Source organism: Diceros bicornis, chromosome 8 (assembly GCF_020826845.1).
Source record: "Diceros bicornis minor isolate mBicDic1 chromosome 8, mDicBic1.mat.cur, whole genome shotgun sequence".
NCBI lineage: Eukaryota > Metazoa > Chordata > Mammalia > Perissodactyla > Rhinocerotidae > Diceros > Diceros bicornis.
The window spans coordinates 23,042,144-23,066,673 of record NC_080747.1 but is presented as its reverse complement, the minus strand read 5'-3'; positions in this window follow the sequence as shown (position 1 = coordinate 23,066,673).

Sequence of the window (24,530 nt, the reverse complement as noted above, 5' to 3'; positions counted from 1 at the left end):
AATATTTATTGAATTAATTAACTAATCTATAGAAAGAGAAAACATAAAATAGCTTGGAAATATCCATTACAATGCAGAAAAAATGCATTCTCATAAAATTTTTGGTACTTTATTTTTAACTACATATTTAAGACAAATAATATAATAAAGGAGCCCATTGTGTTCCTAATTACAGTGATGACTGAAAGTACTGTTATTCCCTAAAGGAGAAATTCTCTCGTTTGCAAAATAATAAAAGGATACAAGACATAATTACATAAGAATCTTGAAATAATAAAACACAAGGATAAAAGAAGCAATTTTTAGGCAATATTCTTTATTTTTTAAAATATACACTAGTAAACTGATATGACCTTCAAAATGTCAAAAAAGAAAACAACTAAGCCCTGAATTTCATTTGATCGGTAACGTGGCTGGCTTCTAAAAAGTCATCTTTATTATGAGAAGAGCAACTGGAAATATCTCAGCAAAGAAGTCTCAGGGGATTCTTCTACCAGAGATAGCTGAAACAACCTAGTTGGGCTGGGGATTGGACATGACTAGTACAAAGTCAGTGAACTGTGGGTGGCATGCCAAGAATAGAGACTTTTTTTTGAGAGAAGGTTATAAAAAGTTATCTCAAAGAGAGATGTACCTGTCATTGATTTCTTATACTCTAGTACAACAGGAATGAAAGAGTACAGTTTCTCTACAGAAGATTAAAAACAGGAGATTTTTAGCTGGCCCTTTGACCATTTCTATAATCCTTTGTGAGCAACCATAATTGTTATTGTATTTCACTTGTTAAAAGGTATTCAGTGGAAAAAAATTTTAATTAAGATAATCAATGGTATAGTTATCTTTCGTTTTTCCCTCTTGTAGAAGATAAGATCATAACACCAAAAGACAAGATTTGGAAGTCACTTTACTTAACTTTAAACTAAACAAACAAACCTCTTCATCTCTTTTGTCCAAATCTAATAGTGGCATGGTATCACACAATTTGTTAGGAGTAAATGGACGCCAGATAGGCGGTGAAATTGTAAGGGCTTATATGAAATTAAACAATACAATCAATTCCAGTTGCAATTAGAGAGGTTCAGAACAAGCCTGCCTAAAATGTGCCACATTGGCATGTGGATTATTTTGAGCTGAAGGCAATCAAGACCCAGCCGACTCAGGAAAAACTTTTACCTCTCCCTTAACTACCTAAAAGATTTTAGATAGGGGGCCTGGTCTAGAAAAAATGCTATTACCAGAGTTAACTTTTTATCTGAAAGACCTATTTGTATGGCAGGGTGAACATCTTATTACCAACATCTGCTCTTCTTATCATCCTGTGAATTACTCTCCTTTCCTTTGAAGCCCCAGGACCCTATCCCATTCCTTTGCTCAGGATGGCATATAAATCTTAATTGCTCGACCTGACCTTGAATTTCATTGTCTTTGTGGGGCCTCCTGTATGTATGTAATTAAATTTGTTTTTCTCCTGTTAATCTGCCTTATGTCATTTTTATTGTTAGACTAGCCATGGAACCTAAAAGAGTAGAAGGACACAATTCATCTGAATACGTTTATTATTTACAAATGCAATCACTTACCTATGCAGAAAGATATATATTTTTTCAATAACAATCAGGAACAAAATATTTTGATTTATTGTATCCATTGAAACATACATGAGGCTTTTATGCATCTTTCATGGTTGATATTAAATTACTGGTTTTTGGAGACATTTAAAGATAAAATTTACATCTGTGATTCTGTAGGATTTGATTTTAAGTCTTCGTTATGGGTGGATAGATTATATAAATAAATTCTGATTGTTGTTCCATCCCTGTCATCCGATAAACCACCCATAGAAACACAATATAAGATGTACTACTAGTAACTCTAAGCCAGTTCTTCTAATGTAGATTCTGATCATCAAATTTTCCTCTTAGAATGAAATTTTGTGATAAATGCTGAAAGTCGAAATATATGCAAATAAAGTTAGGCTTTCTTTATTTGTTATAGTCATACCTAAAAAACAGTTAGAATTTCACCAAATTTTGAAGCTGTGTTTTTGATATATTAAATTGACATGTAGTCTCTGTAGTGTAAACAAAATTTTGGGATGGGTATGCAAGTGGAGCCTCAAAGGATTACAGTGACCACTAAGAACAGTGGGAACTTTGCGGCAATAAGAGGCTTCTGTCACTGCAAATCAGGAGAGATCTCGATTTATCACAGACTCTATGAAGAGGGGTTTCAAATAAAACCCTATAATTTAAGAGTTGTAAAAGTATATGCTCTAAAGAACAAGTTCTGTTTTGTGATTGAGCTACTTACATGGGCAAGTCTATATAGCAAGCCCTCGTATGCTAGACCCAGAGGTGTATATAATAATGCTTCATGATTCACAAGCAAAATGGAGAGTCTAGCAGTTCTAAATGGGATTCTAAAATGAGGTTAAAAAAGATGAAGAATACATAGCTGGGGTGCACTATTTAAATATAAAACAATTTTCAGAAAACTTATAGAAAAGAGGTAATCTTTAAAGGTCCTATTGCTCCAGGATATTTTCAGGGCACAATATTTTAGTTTAACTCTAATTTGATTTCCCTTAGTACATTATCTTTACAAGACTTTCTTATGATTCTGAGACACACATACATACACACACACACACATTATATGCCTATTTTAAGTATTCATAGATTAAAGTCCAATTACTATACAATTTCTTTAAATCTTCTGAGTTCAGTAAAATGTAATTCCATCTTTGCACGTACCCTTACTTTAAGTTGTATAGTTCTGATAAATTATTTGTTGACTAATAAGTAATTTGTAATATAAATTTCATATTTTCTATATTGTTTTCTTTGTGTCCCTGTTTATCTTTTTTTCTTTTCATATTTCAAAAGGGTGTGCTTGAAGTGTAACACTACATTGTCAAGAGAAAGTAAAAAGCAAAAATTCACTTCAGGTTCCAAGAATAAGAATCAGTATTGACACCCACTTCTTCAAACCTCCCCATCAGTCAAACAAGGAGAGTGTTGCAGTAAATGTATCTTCCAGCTCAAAAACAAAAGAAAAATTATATTTTCAATGAATTGAAGTAGATTCTGATAGAATCAGGATATTTCATCTGGTATATTAGTTTTCCGGGGCTACCAAGACAAAGTACCACAGACTAGGTAGCTTAAACAACAGAAATTAATTTCCTTACAATTCTGGGTGCTAGAAGTCCAAGATCAAGACGTCGACAAGGTTGGTTTCTTCTGAAGCCCCTCCTCATTGTGTAGATGGTGTCTCCACTTGGTCTTCCCTCAGTACTTGTCTATATATCTTCTTGTAAAGACAATAGTCATATCGAATTAGAGCCTACACTAATTGATGTCATTTTAACTTAATTATCTCTTTAAAGATCCTATCTCCAAATACAGTCACATTCTGAGGTACTGGAAGTTAGGATTTCAACCTATGAATTATGGGGGCACACATTTTAGCCCATAACACGTGGTCAAGTCACTGTGCTCTAAATTATATTCTGATTCTCAACTACATTCTGAGAATTAAGTCTGAAGTTTACAATTAAATGCAAATCTTCATTCAGATAAACACATAACTCCTACGCAAATGTAGGACATTGGGGGGGATAAGTAAATTGAATAGCCATGGAAAAATAAATATCACAAGTATATTTCATGCCACAGAAAGGAGAAGGATACATGATACTGGAGGTTGAGAGTGATCAAGAAGACTAGATCATACAATTGGATAGAGAAGAGTTTGTTGATATGGGAGCATTCTCTCAAAATACTAGGTATAAAACCCTAACAAGAGCCCCCAAAATGGTGAAAACCCCCTAATACAATGGCTATGGAAAGCTTGGAAAAAGCAATGGGCACACTGAACAAAACTGAAATGCCTAAACTCCTGTGGAAGAAGATGGAGAGAGAGATTTAAAGATTCAGTGATATGGGCATATTAGAAAAGATAAACTGCCCACATCCAGAACACCCATCAGATAATTATGTTTCATGAGAAGGTCAAGGCATACCATTTACAAAGGCCATGAAAAATGCACTGTTGAGAGGGATATCATAAAAATGTTCAGTTGTTGCTCTTTTACAGCCAGGCCTGAGAGTCAGATAAAACTTCATGAAAGGATTTGGCCTTCTGATGAGTCTGGGGATAGTAGAGGCCAAAAACAAGAGGTGGCAACACCTCACCACCAGAAACCAGGAGTCACAATTACTGCAATGGCCACCAAGGTCAGAGTGGCCTTCATAATGGCCCGATATGTACAGATTTGTAGGGATAGTTAATAGAATGCAACGTCCTGAAGAGCAAAAGAAATGAGCATAAAACAATGTCAAACGTCATATTGTGACAGCAGAAGAAATCAGTGATGGATGCCTGGGAGGCACAGACCAATCACTCTAATAAAAGTCATGGACTTATGTAGAGTTTTCAAATTTGAGGCAGTTTTCAGATGCAGAAACCAATGCATGCGTTGGTTGCCATACCTGCAGGGAGAAGAGCCCTGAAACGCCATGCCAAATATAAACAGTAATGGTTCCCCAGCTCTTACCCCAAGCAATCTTTGGTCATCTACTTAGGTAACTGTTCACTAGGGAAGGAGAATGTCCAGATGTTTCAAAGGCCTTTGAACACAGAGCATGAGTTTAACTGTTGCCAAGAGCTCTAAAGCATCATCATGCACCACCACCACCCCCAAACCTCCCCTCCCCCAATTAGAAAGCCCCCTGTAGAGCCAGTTAGATCCTAGAAGATGACTGTAGACTACTACAAGGTTATTCAAGTATTAGGCCAAATTTTAGCCATAGTGCCAGATGGTCAGATACAATGTCTTTGCTCAAGCAGATTAGCAGAACATCAGGTACGTGGCTTGTAGCAACTAATTTGGCAAACAACATTTTTTTCTACCTCATCAGAAAACAGAAAATTTTTGCAAAAGAGAAAAAATATTTATATTCACACAGAATAGACAGTACACGTTTAAAATTTTTTTCCCAAGGTAGTGTTAAAAGTTCATACGTTTCATCATAAAATAGTGCAAAGGTATCTGTGGACAGCCCACAGAACAACACATTCATCAATTACATTGATACGTTACGTTGAATGGACTGGATGAACACGAGATGACTTGCATTTAGGAGGTCTTACTAAGAAATATGTGCCCCAAAAGACAGAAGATAAACCACATGAAAATTCAGAGATCTACCACATCCATAAAATGTCTGTAATAGTGGAAATCAGGTACAAGCCAGGACATGGCCCCAAAATCAAAGACAAATTATTGCATCTTGCCTCTCTTATCATGAAGAACAAAACGCAACTCCTGCCAACTTTTAGTGGGCCCCACAGTAGAAAAAGGTTCTGTGGTTGATTAAGACGGATGCAAGTGGCCCGGCCACTTTTGTCATTAAATCTAATAACATCCTATAGTATTGGAGTTATCTGTGGTGCAAAAGATGCTGTATGGAATTTGTGTCAAGATCCAGTGGGAGAATTGCAGTGCAGATCCCTGGAGTTTTGGACCAAGACCATGCCATGGAGACCCACTGTGATAGGTAGAATAATGCCCCGCTACTCAAAGACATCCACACCCTAACTCCAAAAACTGTGAATGTTTTACCTTACATGGAAAAAAGGACCTCATACACATGGTTAAGATTACGGAATTTGAGATGGGGAGATTATCCTGGATTAGCCAAGTGGGCCCAATCTAATCACATGAATCCTTAAAAGTGGAGAACCTTTCCAGGCTTTCCAGTGGCCAGAAAGATATATGATGAGAGAAGACTAGTCAGTGAGATGTGATGTTCCTGCATGAAGATGGAGGAAGGAGGTCAGGAGCCAAGGAATGAGGACAATCTCTAGAAGCCGGAATAGGTAAGAAAACAGATTCTCCTCTAGAGCCTCCAGATAGGAATTCAGCCCTGCTGACATTTTGATTTTAACCCAGTGAGACCCTTGTCAGACTTCTGACCTAACAAACTCTAAGATAATAAATCTGTGTTGTTTTATGACACTGTTTGTAGTAATTTGTTATGACAGCAATGGAAAATTAACACAGATTTTGGTACTTGGAGTGGAGTGCTACTGTAAAAAATACCTAAAAATGTGGAAGTGCCCTTGGAATTTGGGAGTAAGCAGAAGCTGAAAGAATTTCTAGCAGAATAACTGAAAAAGCTTAAATTTCCTTGAATAGACTGTTGGTAGAAATATAGATGTTAACAACTCTGGTCGTCAAGACTTGGATGGCATTAAGGGATATGGTAGGGGAAACGTGAATCTCGCTGGAGAATACCTAAGTTGTCGTGAACACTGTTAGTGAACACCAAAACGTTATCAATTTACACATCTTAGATTTGAAAAAATAGAATGCTGTGTAATCCAGTCTGGGCAGGAATATTGGAATCCAGCTACTCTCACTGGTGAGAATAGGCCCTGTTAAGCTCTTCTGGAAAGACCCGCAGCCCTGTTTGCTCAAAATAAGCATAACGATAAAGTTACAAAGTAAGCATAAACTCAGATATGCAGATGCTGGGATTTTTTATAATTTTTATATATAATTTATACAATTTTACATATGCATATATATATGTGTAAGCCAGAGAAACTCTCACTGTGGGAACAAGTAAGGAAAAAGTGCTGCAAGTCTTTTATAGAATGCTGTTAATTAAAGATCTATACACATGGTAATAATGAATTTATCTTAAAACGTATTGCTGAGTGAAAAATTTTTAAAATAAATCTGGAGCACAATTCTATAAAGGTGAATTCAATTTATTTACTCACATCATAATAATACAAGTTTTATACTAACATACAAATAAAAATATATCTATGTTTTCCTATGAGGATAAGAGGATAAGAGAAAAAATGTAGAGATAAAATTCAACAAATAAAGGAGAAGTTACTCATGTACCAATGATATCAGCGTGGTATGAAGAGAGGAGTATGAATAACTTAACCCTTTGAACATATGATATAAGTTAGTATATAAATAATATGTGTAACTAAAACTTAAAACAAATATTTTATCATGTGAATATATTTCATACTGAGTTAAATTCTAGAATGAAAATAAATTAATAGTTTAAAACATAAAGAAATAGGAAATATATTCAAAAAGAAATATATGAAAAGCCTAATTTTTATAACTCTAGGTTTATTAATTTATACCAGTGAGCCACATTAAATATCATAAGCATATATGTTCATTAATATTGGACTCTCACTTATTAAAAAAATAATCATTTATTTAAAATTGTATTGCCTCAAAGGTTTTTAAGGATTAAATGAATTAATGTATGTACATCACTTAGAAAGTATCTGGCATATGAAAACACCACAGACATGTTAGCTATCGTTTTTATTATTGCCCTAAAGTAAAGCAAAGCAAACTCTATAGAAAAAATCTAAAATAACTATCTAACAAAAATAAACTATTTAGGTATTAATTTTATTGCAACAAATCTATTTATTCATGCCTTAAGCTCAAAAAAAGCATACCTAGGGGCCAGCCAGGTGGTGTGGTGGTTAAGTCCGCATCTCTGCTTTGGTGGCTCAAGGTTCGCAGGTTCAGATCCCGGGCACAGACATATGCACTACTTATCAAGCCATGCTGTGGCAGGTGTCGCACATGTAAAGTGGAGGAAAATGGGCACAGATGTTAGCCCAGGGCCAATCTTCCTCACAAAAAAAAAAAAAAGCATACCTAGTATTTGATTTAATACTTTTTTCTTTTTCTAAAAAATAGCTTTTTGCTTATAATAAATATACCCCAGATTAGATATGTAGCATCTTTTTCCTAATTTTTTTTTTGCTTTTTTCTTGTTTTTGTTGCTGTTTTTTTGAGGAAGTTTGGCCCTGAGCTATCATCTGTTGCCAATCTTCCTCTTTTTCTTTTGCCTCCCTAAAGCCTCAGTACATAGTTGTATACCCTAGTTATAGGTCCTTCTAGTTCTTCTATGTGGGATGCTGCTTCAGTATGGCTTGATGAGTGGTGGATAGGTCCGTGCCCAGATCCAAACCAGCAAACCCCATGCTGCCAAAGTGGAACTCACGATCTTAACCACTACACCACTGGGCTGGCCCCCTCTACTAAGCAATTTGTAACGTATATTCTAAACCATCAGCATTAAACTGAGAGTAATTATCTCTCAAAACCAGACATGATGTCCATACCCCAAATTTAACAATAAACTTCAGCTCCCTGGCTCCTACCCTGAAGTGTGGCTTTCCCTGTGAGTAGTGTAACCATATAATTTGTCCTTCAAACGGGGACGCTTTTGAGAATTGATAACTATACCAAGGAAAAGGCATAGTCCAGTACTGTTCCAGTTAAAACGGGTTATCTAGTCACCCCAAATATGTGCATAAACACAGCATGACCACTCCTGAAAGTGACCTTAAATCTAAATTAGTATCACCTTCCTATAAACTATGCTCAGAGAAACTTGCGTGTAAATCCAGTTAGAATCCTTGTTTTTCTCTCCAACTTTAGTGCCATAACATTAGTATGAGCTATCGTCTTCTCATGCCTAGATCATTGTCACAGACTCCTAACTAAGCCACCTGCTGTCCCCTCTTTTCCTCCCTCAATGCATCATCCACGCAGCAGCAAAAGTCACACAAGTCCCAGGATCCCATTACTGACCTCAGGAAACATCTCAATGACTTCTGATTGACCTGAGAACAAAATCTAAACTCTTAATCATGTTCTACAAAGCCCCTCACGGGCTGGTCTCTGACTATCGTTCAAACATGTCTCTCATTCAGAAGGCTTTATTCACACCTTTCTTCTTGAAATTCCTGCAACTAATCAGGCTCTTACCAGCCTCAGAATCTAGAAGACACAAAAGGGAAAACAGACAGAAATATATAATAATATGAGACTTTAACATGCCTGTCTTACTCTGGGAGATCAAGGAGGCAATAAACTAACCACACACTGAAACACAGACAACTTTGACTCAAAAAATAAACCAGTAATCATACACAAATGTTAATTTGGCCAGAATGTAATAAAGTTAAAAATCTATAACAATATCAAAAAACAAAAAGTTTCTTCCACCAGGAAACAAAAAATGAACAACCACCACAAAATTCTATTTAAAAATCTATTGGATCAAAGGTAAATTTAAATTGAAATTGAAAAATTTTTATAAATTCATAATAGTATTTGATGTATTAAACTCTGTAAGATATAACCAAGCAGTGCTCAGAGAAGAATTCATAGAATTAAATACCTTTATCAATAAAAGTAACAAATAAAATAGACAATTGAATCCAAAAAGATAAAAAAATAATCTAAAATAAAGGAAACAGAAGAAATTCTTAGAGATAAAAGCCAAATTCATTGAGTTGGAAAATAAAAAATAGAAAAATAGTGTTTCAATAAATCAGAAAAAGCGCACCATTAAGTAATCTAATTTTAAAAAGGAGAAAACCAAAATAAGAAATGAAAAGGGAAATTTTTAAAAAATCATTTGTGTGCAAATATATTTGAAAACCAGAACCAAATTGGTAATTTTAGAAGAAAAGAAAGTATATCAAAGTGGCACATTAAAAGTACCTTAAGTGGCATTTTTCAGCACAGCCACAGGAGGAGTAATTGCCCTTAGTTGAGTTAGAAAATTTAAACAACTAATTTCCAGAGAAAACAGAAACAGAGGTTAGTCAAAAGGACCCCTCACAAAAAATTCCCAGATACCCTAATGGATTCACAAGGGGCTTTTTACTAAGCCTTTAAGGAACAGCTAATCCTAAACTTATTTTAAATAATTACCAAGAATAGAAACTTGAGGAAAATTTCTGACACATGTTTTTAAAAAGAAGATAGGTGATTCCAAGAAAAGAAAAAGATGGCACAGTATATTAAGATTACAGACAAATTTCACTTATGAATAGCAATGAAAATTTTAAATACGGAATTATTAAATGGAATTCACATACACTTTACTTTGTATTGTAGCAAAAACCTCCTCGAGGGAATTGGATGTGAGAAAAGTGGCCTGTTAGAAGTAAACTAAGAGACAGTGTTCAGCACAGGAATGAAAGGGGTAATTATTACACACCTTCTCTCACAGTTATGGTAGGGGCAGGGGAATGAGAAGTAAGCTTGCTGAAACAGAGTGTCAAAATGTCACATAGGGAAATAAATGACAAAACCACATATATGCCACCTCTCCTCTCCCCCAAGGTTGAGGTAGTCCATCTCAAGATGGACAGTAAATGACAGATGCTCAGTATGTTACTACACCTATATCAAAGACAAATTATCACAATGCCTCAGCATGGTCACGACAGAATAGAATCAATATCAACCTGCTTCTGCAAGCACCACTACCAGGCCAACAATGGTAGATTGAGCTAATTTCCTGTCATCATCCCAAGGTTGTGCGTGCACATCCCAGGTACTTCTCTTAATCTCTGCCCACTCCCCAATTCTCATTGCGTGTAGAGAATATCTGCAGTGATGGTTCTAGAAATAGGAGCTTTATGGGAGCAGCAGCTGGTGATTTCCCTGAGAAATGGCTGGATTCCCTCAGCAGCACAGGCATCCTTGGGAGAGGACTGTGCCATCTGCCAGGAGGCATCACCACCACCATACACAGATAATATAGCAGCACCAATTGTGAAACACAATAGAAATCCTTTTCCCTGAGCCATACGGATGATGTTCGAATTACTATGGTTCATTTGAATCCTAAAATATATCTTAGGTTTCTAATCTTGGAAAACTAAGATGCATTTTTTTTGTAGTTCCCACATTGAAAACAAAATATTTTGTTCATGCCACTTCTGCAGTACATGTTTACGGTGTGAGTTAAAATAATGAACTCAAAATTTTCAATAGTAGTAACTAGAAAATAGACTTAATTACCTCTTTCACATCACCATAATGCTAAAAGGTGATGAAATTCTTCAGAACATGTTTCTATATCTGTGTTTGTGACACATGTTTCTATATCTGTGTTTAAAAGTTCCACGCATTTTGAAAAAATAAAGAATAATAATAGACTCAATCATTCTATCATTAACATGGCCAAATGTGGTTTAAACAAACAGCAGTTTTTAGCATATTGCCAGCTATAAATCTCGACATGTGAATGGTGATTAGTCAAAACTCATTGATAAGTTATAAATCTGTATGTACAGATATATATATATTTATATGTATATACAGGCACACACACATACGTATATATGTATGCAAATATAGGTTGTATTTGTTTGTAATATGTAAATGCAGACAATCACCCTGAGCTAATTTAAGGAGTCAAGGATAATATAAGGCAAGAGTCATCTAAGAGAGCACACAGAGAGAAAAACAGCCGAGCCACAGAAAGAACTGAAAATGTGAATTTGAAAGCTACTAGTGGACAAACATTGGTTTGGGGCATGGATAATTATGCACAGGAAGAATATTCTATGAAAGACTTTTTAAGAAAAATTTTAGGAGAAATGTTGGCAGGTTTGAAGCTATCACAGGTTAAAACTTAGGGAAAAGTTGGACGATAGAGGGTAGAGGTTACCAAGGTTATTTACGAGCTTCTAGATGGCCCCCTCCATCTCTCATCTCTTCTGATCTGTGGTCTTTAGCTTCATCCTCCCTTCTTGGCAGAAGGAATTTCTCTGCTAGTCAGTCTACATGGCAGAAAGAAAATCTTCACCCACAGCTCCCCAAATCACATGTTACGGTTACAGTCTTACAGAACAAATGGCACCATAACATGGTCACAACTCCATTTTCCTGGGAAGGGGTTAGTTCCCAGTTCATGTGAGAGGCTTGCTGCTGTTCCATTCAAATCTGGTCTGCCCAAGTGTAGAAATGTAGACATGCACACATGGCTTTCCAAGAGTGCACCCCTGCAGATAGGAGAAAGCAGTAAAGGGGCCATCTGAGTGGAACAGATGACCAAAATGTTTACTATGTAGATTTAAAGTCCTTTGGAAATTCCTCTTTAGCCTCTGAACCTAGGCTTTTTAACTTTATGTCCTAGGAGGTTTGCAACTTAATGCAAATTTATTCCCCCTAAAAATGCAACCCTGTCTTCCTACTTTAGCAGCAGTAGAAAGAGTATTCCAGAACGCTGAGCAGCCCCGGCTGGCCTATTCATCCTCAGCCACAGAGAGGATCCGCAGGAGCCACAGCCAGTCCCTGGCCCTGTTATCACAATCATGAGCAGAAAGGTCAAGACCCAGCACCTGCCAGATGCCCTCAGCCTCAGCAGGTGGCTGTTCCCTGTCTTCCCACATGGGGATGCCCTTCGTTCCAAGACGCTATTAAGGGAAAAGTAATGGAGGTTGGTGGCACTCAGAGTCCAGGGAACAAGGGAGACTGAGGAGACAGAATATGCATCAGGTTATAGACCACCATTCTGCTGAGGGCCTCCTCCTCAAAGACAGCTTAGAGAGAATGGCAATGAAAAAGATAAAGAAAATTAAGATGAAACCCAGGATCCTAAGACGCCTTTTTATGGAGCTCTCCCCTGCAACATACTAACACAAACACCCAGAAACCCCTAAACCACAAGACGGTAAAAGGAGAAAGCAGAGATCTAGCTGAGATTAGGCTGAGTAAATGCCAGCTCAAGTGCTACCTTTGGTGGGTAAACCAGATAATCAGAACTATCCATATTTTATTCAGGCAACATGGGATTTATTGATGGATTGATTGATTGTTACTTGAAGACATTTCCCTTTTGTAATCATGAGTTTTTCTTTTAGTTTTTTTTCTCAATGCCACCTTTAAAGGTTTTTAAATCATTTCATATTGAGTTAAGTCAAGATTTTATTTAACTCTATTTTTAATTTTTAATAAAAAAATAAATGCATAGTTTAAAAAGTCAAGAAACTGCCAGCACCTGTTTAAAAAGGTACTAAGTAATTGTAAAAAAAAAAAAACGCTATAGTTGTCATACAGATGGACATTTGATCAGTTTTTTTTTAAACCAAAAAATTGGGTTGTAAAACCAAAAAAATTGCTCAGTGTAGCTATAGCCTTGAAATGTTGGTTTATTACTTTCTGTTACTAAATGGGATCTCCTCCTAATAATTATGATACCAAAATTGTCTTTAGAATCTTTAAAGATGGAAGCATTGATAGTTATGGCAGGTCAAGTTTTTTCACCACTTGACTTAGCATATTTAAGGAACCTGATTTATTGAAATGTACATGCTCCTTCCTATCCTGGAATTATTGGATTGCCTTGCTCACCTGTATTTTTCCCTTAATTGTAGAAATATTAAACACCCCCAATACTATCCCTGCAAACACTAAGGTATCCAACAGCTAATGCCTACACAACTGTGCTTGCTTACCTATTACCAGTGTGTGGAAGGAACATAGGAGAGCAGGAATCTGGGCATGATTTTAAAAATCACTTTTGTGCTTATTTGAGGGTTTACCTCCTTTCTGAACCCTGGAAATTATTTACAGACAACTTCTATTGTTGTCATCAGCTACTCCTTTCCTTGCTTCATTTCAGTAGAGGCCTTTCTTATATTGGAATTCATTTACGCTTCACCAGAAGAGGCCGTTCACTCTCTCTACCCCACCACCACTGTATTCCAATAAGCCATATTTCAATGTCTTAGTCCACCCTTGGGACAATGGCACTTTTCTATTCAAACTATCACCATCCAAGAATCCAATTTATTTTCCAACATAGATAACTGATAATTACACATGGCTAAATAAGAGATTGTGTCAAGAAATTGGTTTAATCAATAGTTGATTATAAGTTGTCAACCTCTCTAAAGATTGGTGAAAATAAATATGGCTTTCTTATAAAATTAAAAAAAAATAGAAATATAAAGTATATTTTTGTAACTAGCATGTTAATCATGTTATTATCAAGATATACACAACTATTTTAAATAGAAAGAAATTCTGCTTGCAGACTTTCCCACTGTATACGAATCAGTCCACAGACATGAAAATTTATTTTATGAAGATATGTGTACATTAAAATACACATATATTAATATATAATACATATTTAGTTCAACAATATATAAAGCCACATTTTCAATCTTATTATAAATGTATTTTAAAGATAAATCCTATTAGAACAAAATAGCAATTTGAATTATTTGATATTGGAAGGGTCAGTTTTCATCAAATTATATGCTAAAAGAGATATCATAGTTAAAATTGTTATATTAGATTAGAAAAATATTACCATTTGCTAACCTCTTTGAATAAATACAAAACTATATGAAATACTTTATACACACAGATAAACATATACATGTATATACTTGGAAAAATTAAATTTCTTCCACAATTAAAAATAAATGGTCTTATTTACAGATAGATTTCTACACTAAAACAAAAATGAAAATTATGCTTTCACCTCCAAGACAGGATTTTAAGATCATAACACTTGATAATTTCCAATGTCAACAGGAAAAGGGTGAGAAACATAAAAAGCAAAGAGAGATGAAGCAATTTCTGCATAGGCCAAGTCTTTCCATCTGTCTAAAGGAAAGTTGATAAATCATATAATTAGGTGTTGTTTGTTCCCTGTTAACCAGGAGTTAAACAAAGTCTCAATTTGTCTTTTAGTTGTACCCAAAGCTGGAAGAATAGGAAATTTAATATAATAACATAATGTAATAAAAATAATAATATAAAACAGTAACAATAATAGAAAACAACTAATATACCTCAAAATATTCAAATCTTGTGCCTACTAAGTTACTTTCTTCATAATTAACTTTTCTTCTAGTAGGAAACTGAATGACATACCAAATCTCTAAGGACATGTGTCTAAAAACCATCAAGCAATTTCTGTTTGCAGGTATGATGGAGTAACAGGGACCAGAGTTACCCTACAGACTTAAACAAATAGAAAACTAGACAAATTTATAAAACAAAAAATTACCAATAGTAGCAATGGGCAGTGCAAGACTGTTCTCTGAGGGGTGGGAGGTGGTAATCAGGCAAAATAAGCCCTTAAATTGCCCATGCTTATGGCTTGGAGGAAGTTTCCATGATGCTGTGCAGGGAGGGGAAACTCAGAGCCTGGTAGTCTTACTGGATTAAGGAGACATCTGAGAGTGGGGAGGATGAGGTAGTTAGCATTTGTGGGGCAGAGGATTACAGAAGAGGACACTACATAGACAGCTCCCAAGAACTGCAGAGGATACCCTTGAATCTTCAGGAAAGGCCTTTCTGTGGAACTGATATTTGGGCAGAAATCAAAATGATGAGAAGATGACGGCATTCAGAAGATCAGGGAAAGAGCATTCAAAGTTTATGGACTAACACAGGTGAACACCTAACACAGGGATAAACTCCAATGTTTGAGGTTAAAAAATAAAAAGTAGCATAGGCAGTAAAGAAAAGAATGAAAAGAGATAAATCAAGCAAATATAGAACAGATGTTGCAGTACTTTCTAAGCCTTGATTAAAATTTTCAATTTTGTTGTTAATATCTTGATAAGCCATTGAATGAGCTTGACATCATCTCATTTGTACCTGAGAATAACCACACTAACCGCCCAATACTTAGATGCCGTGGAATTGGGCATCCAATACTGGACAATACTGGATTCTTGTGGAATAAGAATAAAAATTGTGACACCAGTTAGAGTTTGAAGTAGTCCTGGTGAGGTCTGATGATGGTTGTAGAGAATTTTGTGAACAGAAGAATGAATTTGATATTAATCTTCAGAATATATTTGATATTCACCTTCAGAATATATTTTGACAGTAAACTCAAAAGTTTCCAATGTATTAGAAATGGTGTATGAAAGAAAGAGAAGAATTAAAGATATAGTTTGTAGATTTTTGACTGATACAAATGAGTAGATTGTGGTAACATATACTAAAATGAGACAAATTTTTAGGGAGCTAGGATTTGTCCCTGTTAAGATGACCAATTGCAGATACTAAAATAGATGTAGGTTATGGATAGTGTCTAAGTTAGGAGTGGCAATCTGGGAGTTATCAGTACTAAACACATAGAAAAGAATGATGTCATATAGGAAGAGATTCTAGAGTGGAAACAGAAGAGTGCCAAAGTAAGATCCCTAAGATACTGTGATCTGGAGAGTCTGTAAATATGATTCAGAAGGAGTGGGCAGTGAGGTCAGGGGAAATCCTAGAAACTATTATTTCCCTGAAGTGAAGAGTGGAAAGTATTAACTAGAAAGAAGGTCTAGTCCATCATAACTCAAGCTACTGAGAGGTGGGGTAAAAGAAAAACAGAAAAATAATCACCCATTTTTATAACTTTAATGAGAACAAGACAGTAAAGTGGCAAAGACAAATACTCAGATAGAATAAGAGAGACAAAAGAATGGGGATGAACAAGTGGAAACAAATAAGTGAGTTTAGACTACTACAGAGCACCCAAAGAGATGGAAAGCATGGTATAAACTTATTTTTAAATGTTTGCTACATTTTCCAGTAATCTATTCAATATGTTTTAACCTCCAGATACCTTTCAATCACACTACCTCTAAATCTAAAATCAAGATTCATGTTATTTGAAAAGAGTATAAAAGATATACTATATTTCTAGTGTTTAGAGACTTTTGGGGCACTCTGTAGTATATTGATGTTTGGATACCCTGTATTTTGAGGAGTTTCTCTGTAAAGCAACCAGTAAAAATGTGACACTGTTTGTATGGGGTGTGGGAATCAAAGGACTTTCTTTTTGATTTTTATTGTCAACATTTGTGTATTTTCTTCCTCTGATGGATGAAATTAATGCATATTTATAGGTCCATAGGGTTCATTCTTCAAGGAGGAAGAAAAATCATATAGAGAAAAACAATATAGTTGCTAGAAGGTCATTGGGAGGGTAAGAGCGGAAGATATGAAGGGTGTGTACTATTAATGGGGGACAGATTAGTTCTTAGTAGAGAAAAGAATGTGTCCTCCACTTTAACATTAATGGAGTATATTAATTTAGCTAGCACAAATTTAGCTAGCTTGATGAAACTGATAGTGGGTTAATGAGATTCTTCTCTTAATATCACATTAATTCTTTTATGATTTTTCTGTTGGAGTCACCATATGAGAGTGAGTGGAAGAAAGTGAAGGTTTGACTCCAGAGGAAATTGTATGAGTATGTTATCTCAGAGAGGAAAGGATTGATTTTACTAGGGAAGAGTGGGAGTATTGACTGGCACTATTGAGTTCATGTTTGAGATTTATAACCACAAATTTGAAGAGAGTCCAGTGATGACTTGTGTAATTTTTCTTCCACAATACTCAATTGCATAGGTTCTGGAAAATGATATAGGAAACCTGAGTAAAGCCAGAATTAGAGTTTTGTAAGGTAAGTGATTTAGAAAAGTGATGGGAAATGTGTTAAAGAAAATCAAAGGGAACATCAAAGTGTTGAAACATGAAATTGCATAGAGTAGGAGGAAAGTGATCACATGAGTGGGCTAAAACATAATCAGTGTGAGTAAGAAAATAAAATGTAAATCTTAATAAGTCAGAGAATTCTTGGTGAAGGAAAAACTCAGTAAGTAAGCTGAGAGTAAAGATGATGAACAGAGAGTGGGATGTTTGAAAATGGGTTGCTTTTTGTGATGACAAAGTCAAGTGATGTCTGAGGTGAAATTAAAATAAAACCAAAAAAAAAAAAACAGTGTTAGATCTAAAGAGTAAAGGAACTGAGAGATCAGAGTGCTGTGAGTATCATTTACTTGGATTCTGAAACAGCCAACAATTAGAGTAGTGAAGAGGAAGATGATGGGTTAAATGATGAAAAAACGATAGTGGCCCAGATGTCAGCAGTAAGAGCAACAAAGAACAATAAGTGGAAAGGTCTGATTGCACATGTTTCATAGATCCTGAGCTTTTGAAGGAGGTAGAAGGGAGACTTTGACCAGCATTACTGGACATCTTCACCATCTGAAGACCCGCATAGAGAGTGATAGAAAGAGCAGACTGCACTTGAGAGGTCTTTGGGGGAAAAGAGCGTTAATAGGAGACAGCCTGGTTTCATTGAGAGCAAGAAGGTAAAGGGAACCTTGAGAAAAAAGTTAGTATTGAGTAGTGCATAAATGTTGGCAATTTGGGGTTGATATATTTATTTAGGGCTATAACTTGACAAGTAATCTCAAAGTTTATTAAATATATTATTTTCCCTTGAAATAAAGTAGTATCACTATTTATTAAAAATAATTACATTAATAAATAACTAAACCGATTTTTTTCTGGGTTACCAAGTCAGTTGAGATAAAAATAACTTCCAAAAAGTGCTAACGTAAAACAAGTTAGTAATTAGTGCACTTCTCATACAACCTTCCCAGTTAGAAATTTGTACTGTATGTGTGATAAAAGAAAATAGAATCCAGGGGATAAAAACAGAATGCTGTCACAGGATAGGCCATCATATAAGAAAGTCCACTTATTCAGTATAGAAAATCAGTGATTGAGTACTTCAAATCTGCCCACTTCCAAGCCAACATTCCACGCTGCCCTCAGGAGCCCACAGTCTGCTATCAGCAATCTTCATCTCTTTGCTCTAAATGAAAGTTGTTTTCACTCACCCTCTCCAGTTCTTCTCTTCCCTTCATTTATTAAGCCCTCTCTAGTCAAGCTTTCAAACCCTCAGCTGCACCAAAATGACTCTTGCCGAGGTCACTGAAGACATCCTTGTTGCCAAATCCTTTTTTCAATTCTCTTCCATATCCAACTTGAGCTCTTTATTGAGATCAATTGACACTGATGACTAGTCGATTCTTCTTGAAACATTTTCTTCCCTTGGCTTCCAGTATATCGTTCTCTTTTACTTCAAGTTCCGTATCTGTGGCTTTTACACCTTAATATCCTTTACAAGTTCCACCTCCTCTCCATCTACCCAAATATTGGACTTCTTTTCACTGTCTTTCACTCTTCAAGTGATCTAATCTAATCTCCAGCTTCACACAGCCTAATCTCTAGATTCCTATATCCAATAACTTTGTAACATCCACACTTATATATATAATAATCAACATCAATTTTATATTTTCCAAAAAGAAATTTGATGCCTCACAAAATAAATAACTTTTGCCCTTTCCATTGTTTACCTCATCTTAGCAATTGGCAATTCATTTTTTCTAGTTCCTCAGGGCAAGGAATATTTTTGCACACTTCATATCCAGTTTTTATTGGCTATATCTATAAATTATATACAGAATTCCACCATATCATTCATCATTGTCCAGTTTCTAGCCATCATTATTTCTCACTAGATTATTGCAAAAGATTTTTTTATTTGTCTCCCAGTTTCTACCTTTGTTCTCCTAAAATCCATTTTTCACTAACCGGCAAGAATGATCCTTTAAAAACGAAAATGAAATCACGCCACTCACATGTTCAAATGTGCTCAATGTAAGCCAAATTCCCTACTGTGGCATATGTGGTCTCTGCTAACTTTCTGACTTTATCTCTTCTTATTCACACCATCCCTGTCTGAATGGCTGACATTTCATAAGCATTCTAAGTATGTTCCTGTCACAAGAACTTTGTACTAGCTCCTTCCCTTGCTTGGGATGCTCGTTTCCTAATGTATTGCTGGCTTGCTTCTTCACATCCTTCAGATCTCTGCTCAAGTGTCTCTTTTCTTAAGAGTTTTCCCCAATTATCCTTTATAAAATCCCCAAGCATTTGCTGTCCCTTTTTAATACTTCACTTTTAACACAGCACTTATTACCACCTAAAATATATTTATTTGTTCATTTTCTTCCTCCTCTATAAGAAAAGTTCTGTAAGAGAGAGAACTACTTCTGTTTTGTTCAGTTTTCCATTGGTGGCTCTTGGTCAGCACCTGTTCATGTGTATTTGAATGAAAAAATGACAGGATAAATATGGAACTTTACAAAATTGTTAACTTGCTAATGGGCATTGAATCTCCAAGGGATAAAAAGCTTGTATTATTTTTCAAACAAACTAGGTATATTTTTTCTACCCAGGAGTAAATCACTGGACTAGAGTTTCAAAGGATACTCTTTGGGAAAATCGGGTAGCTATCAGACAGTCAAAATTCTTGCCTCTAGGGAAGTGCATCTGGTAAACAACATTCTTGACTTCTTTATTTATTTTATTGTGGTAAGAACACAACATGAGATTATCCTCTTAACAAATTTTAAGTGTGTAATGCATTATGTCAATTATAGCTACAATGCTACACAGCAGATTTCTAGAGTTTATCCACATTACTTAACTGAAACTTTATGCCTGTTGATTAATAACTCCCCATTTCCCCCTCCCTCCAACTGTTGGTAACCACCGTTCCAATCTTCGATTTTATTAATTTGGCTATTTTAGAAATGTTCATCAACAGGTGAATGGATAAAGAAAATATGATATGTATATATGCATAAAGAAAATATATGTATATATATAATGAAATACTATTCAGCCTTAAAAATTTATGGTAAGTAACATTTTTAATAAGTTGCTTATTTGGGCATCTTTCTCTAAATATAGCAAGAACTGCTGCATCATCATCCTCATTATCATCAACATATTTGGGGAATTTTGTGCAATGGGTTAGTAAACACAAAAGTGAATACACCTCTTGATCCATGTCACCCAAACTGAGTGATACCATAAGAGCTCTTCTATTTTTATTAAAGCAAATAAATTACATATCTACTTTGTTAAAATAATTATATTTGTATAGACTGAATAACTGTGGAATTCAGGGTCAGAATTTATCAGATACATTCATCAAAGTTCCTATTACATCCTATGTTGTCTCACGGCAAGATAAGCAAGTTGAAGAACTACACTTTATTCACATTGAGTTATTGCTGTTGTTATATAGTTACCCTTAGGATGACACAACTGCATTATAGCAGGCTTTGTATGACTAAGGTCTTCCATTAATGTAACCTCATAAATTTATAAAAAGCCAAAATGAGATTCCTTGTTTTTTCAGTGTGTTTATCAAACAGTGAGTTCAGGTTGTTGGCTCTAAAAAGCTTGCTTTAAAGTAATTAAAAGAGGTATTTATGTTACCCAAGGGCAATTGAAGCTTATTTATTTATTGTTTTATAGTTTACCTTCATTAGTTCAGATTGACAGGGCCAAGAGTAGAACAAGCATCAGGTTATTAGGATGTTATGACCATTTGAACTCAAATAGTCAGCGGAGTGAAAATTTCACAAACAATACACCAATCTGAATGTGATTCAGCAAGTGATGCAGACCTCAAACAGGAAAGAAGATCACACAACTGAATTTGATCTAACATATTTTCTTGTGCCTTTAAATGAAAAAACAAAACAAAACACTGAGGTTGAAGTTGATGCACAGGTATGTGCACCATTATATTTAAGTAACCAATCTGAATCATTGAGGTAGAGATATTTCATTGGTCAAAGTAACTCATACCCTTTATTCAGAGTCATCTGATATTATCTCTATATCTATCTGAAAAAATAAAACCTAATCAAACACCCTCTATGAGAGCATGCCTATATTTCTGTGTGTCTGTATTGTCTCTTTGGAAATTAGTGCCTTAATCTCAAATTTAAGTTTCTGCAATCACTAAATACTGACCCAAATTGAAGTTTAATAAATTCAATCAATCTCCTCAATTACCTTCAGGAACTTAGAGATATATTTATATATATACTTTTGTTGCAAGTCCAGATGTTATTTTTCAAAAAGTTTAGACATCTACATAGGTATGAATATAAAAATACCCAAGAAGTACTAACTAGTGGTTCTCCCAAAAGAGCCTGTCCACTTCATGAAGTGTTAAAGTTTGCTTGTATCATCCAAAAAAAAAAGAAGTACTGACAGTTGTTGCTTTATTCTATATAAATATTAACTGAACAGAATCATTAATTCATTCTTCAAATAAACAAACATGAATTACATATCTATTAAATTCTAGGTAATTAGACAGATTCAAGATATCCAATAAGATATATGAAAAATACAGTATCTGGGTAGATCATAGAGTTATATTAGTAAGATAATAATAATTATTATTATAATTATTATTATTGCTACTAGCCACACTGATGGATTATTGTGAACTTGGTACTATAGTAAATTCATTACATGCATTAACTCACATAATCTATGAAACAAGTTATGACTCACATTTTACAGATGATGAAACTGAGCGCCAGAGAAGTAAAATAATTCCTCCATGTCACAAAACTAGTAATTGTCAGAGCTGGGAATTGAAACCACACAGTCTGACTCCAGATCCAAATGTCTTAATTACCATATCTTGCAGTGCCTCTAATAAGAATAGACAAAATATGCATCTAAAAATGTGTCACAAATACCGTGATTACCGTAAAAGGGCCAGTGTTAAAAAAAGGGGACAAAGCAAGGTGAGAAGTCCAATCTACTATCTTGATTTGAATAAAGCAAGTCAAGAGACAATTTATACGGCATAGAAACCAGACGCTGGGTCTTCAAAGATGAGTCTGTGCCCTTGAGACAGATAAGCCTGTGGAGAGAGAGCTGCTTGAGCAAAAGATTCTGGTATAAAATGATCTAGCATCATGAGGGAATTGCAGATAGTTGAGTAGGGCAGAGGGTATGATGCAACTAAGGTAGAGAAGGAAGAGAGAAGTCTGAGAAGGAAGAAAAGGCAAAACATTAAACTGTCTTATATTCTTATGCTTCCAGATATTTGTCACACATATACTAGATAATTTTAGGAGATATCCACAGAAATATTTTAAAATATATGTTTTTTAATGTAACTTAAGAAAAAATTTACATATAAACTGTTATTGAAGTTTGTAATACATATTGCGAGGCTGAAATAAGTATTTAAATTTAAAATGATAAGTTGACAAAGAAAACCATCAAGTGTACTAGAATGCACTGTTATGGCAAAACATAAAGAAGTTTGAAAGATGGTTTGGAAACTACATCTGTGTGTGAAACAAAGAATTTGACTTTCATCCTATGAATAGTTAAGGATAGTTGAAGGATTAAAAGCATTTTCATGTTAGCATTTTCATCTTGAAACTATTCATTCAGGTGCCGGCCCCGTGGCTTAGCGGTTAAGTACACGCGCTACGCTACTGGTGGCTGGGGTTTGGATCCCGGGCGCACACTGACGCACTGCTTCTCCAGCCATGCTGAGGCCGTGTCCCACATACAGCAACTAGAAGGATGTGCAACTGTGACATACAACTATCTACTGGGGCTTTGGGTGGGGGGGGGGGAAGGTGGAGGATTGGCAATAGATGTTAGCTCAGAGCCAGTCTTCCTCAGCAAAAATAAAAGGAAAAAAAAAAGAAACTCTTCATTCAGCAGGGCCTGCCTAAGTCCAAGTTGAATTTGGTTACTGATGAAGCATTGGGAGTTAGGCAAAGATACAGATCATGGTGACTGAAGTAATTCTGGCTTGGGCAAATGCAGGGCTACTGGTACTAGCCAATGAAATGCAGAACATAGAAGGACAATAGTTTTGCTGTGTTTTATATTTTGATGAGGGCACGTTGAATTTCAGACTTAGACATGTTCAGATTGAATGCCCAAGTGCAGATATTGATGGGCTGGATATTGAGAGAGTCACTAAGCACTTTGAAAGGGAAACTGACCTTCACCACTGGGACAGTTGTACTCATAAGCAAAGTACATGTCAAAATGGTATAAATACATTTCATCCTGTGAGACATCTTGTGATCAGACAATGGTTCAAGACAGTTGGATTTAAATATCTAGGACATACACTAAAAATAGACTCTTGCTTTCTATGCTGAACCTATTCAATCAGAATTGGCAGGTGGTAGGGCCCAGGCCTTTGTATTTTTAACAATTTTCTTAAGTAATTTATCAGCACAGCCTAGTTTGGAAACAATAGTTCTTAAATAAATGTAATCTTTCTCTAGGCGCCTGTATTCCCCAGACCCTACTATCATTTTATGATGTTAAAAGATATGTGAAACACAAACTAAAGAAAGACAGGAGGTTCTTTTTCACTCAATTTCAAGAACTATGATAGAAGCATCTACAGGAACCAGGACGGTAATATTTATGAAAAAAGCAAGTCAGGTATAGGAGAGTTGGGTCTATATCTCTTCTAAAATAAAAGGGACAGTTGGTATTCAATTCCAGGTGATTGCTGCCTTGATAATATGTGGGTTCAGTGTTACAAATTTGCATAACTTTTAAATATTTAATGGACAATCAATGAAAATGAAAACAAACACAATAAATCTGGGGGTTGATTTCAGCCTCCAGTTCATCTTTTTGAAGCTCTTTGTCAAGCTCATTCTCACCCATTATTTTCTATGCAACAAGGAAGACTCAAAAATGACAGTTTCACTTAATTTTCAACCCCACTACTGATATAATCATAATTCATTTGTGAATGGATAGAAACATATGGAATATAAAATTGTGCATCTAAGTCTTATGGTGTAGTAGGTCATTGATTGCTCAGATACTTGTTAATAACATGCACTTCTACTCCTAGTATGAATGTCACTCTCCGGCCAGGAATCTAAAGACTACAGCACTATTTAGTATATGATAGTAATTTCAAGTTTGGGCACTCTAAAACTATCAAATTTTCAGTTGGTAA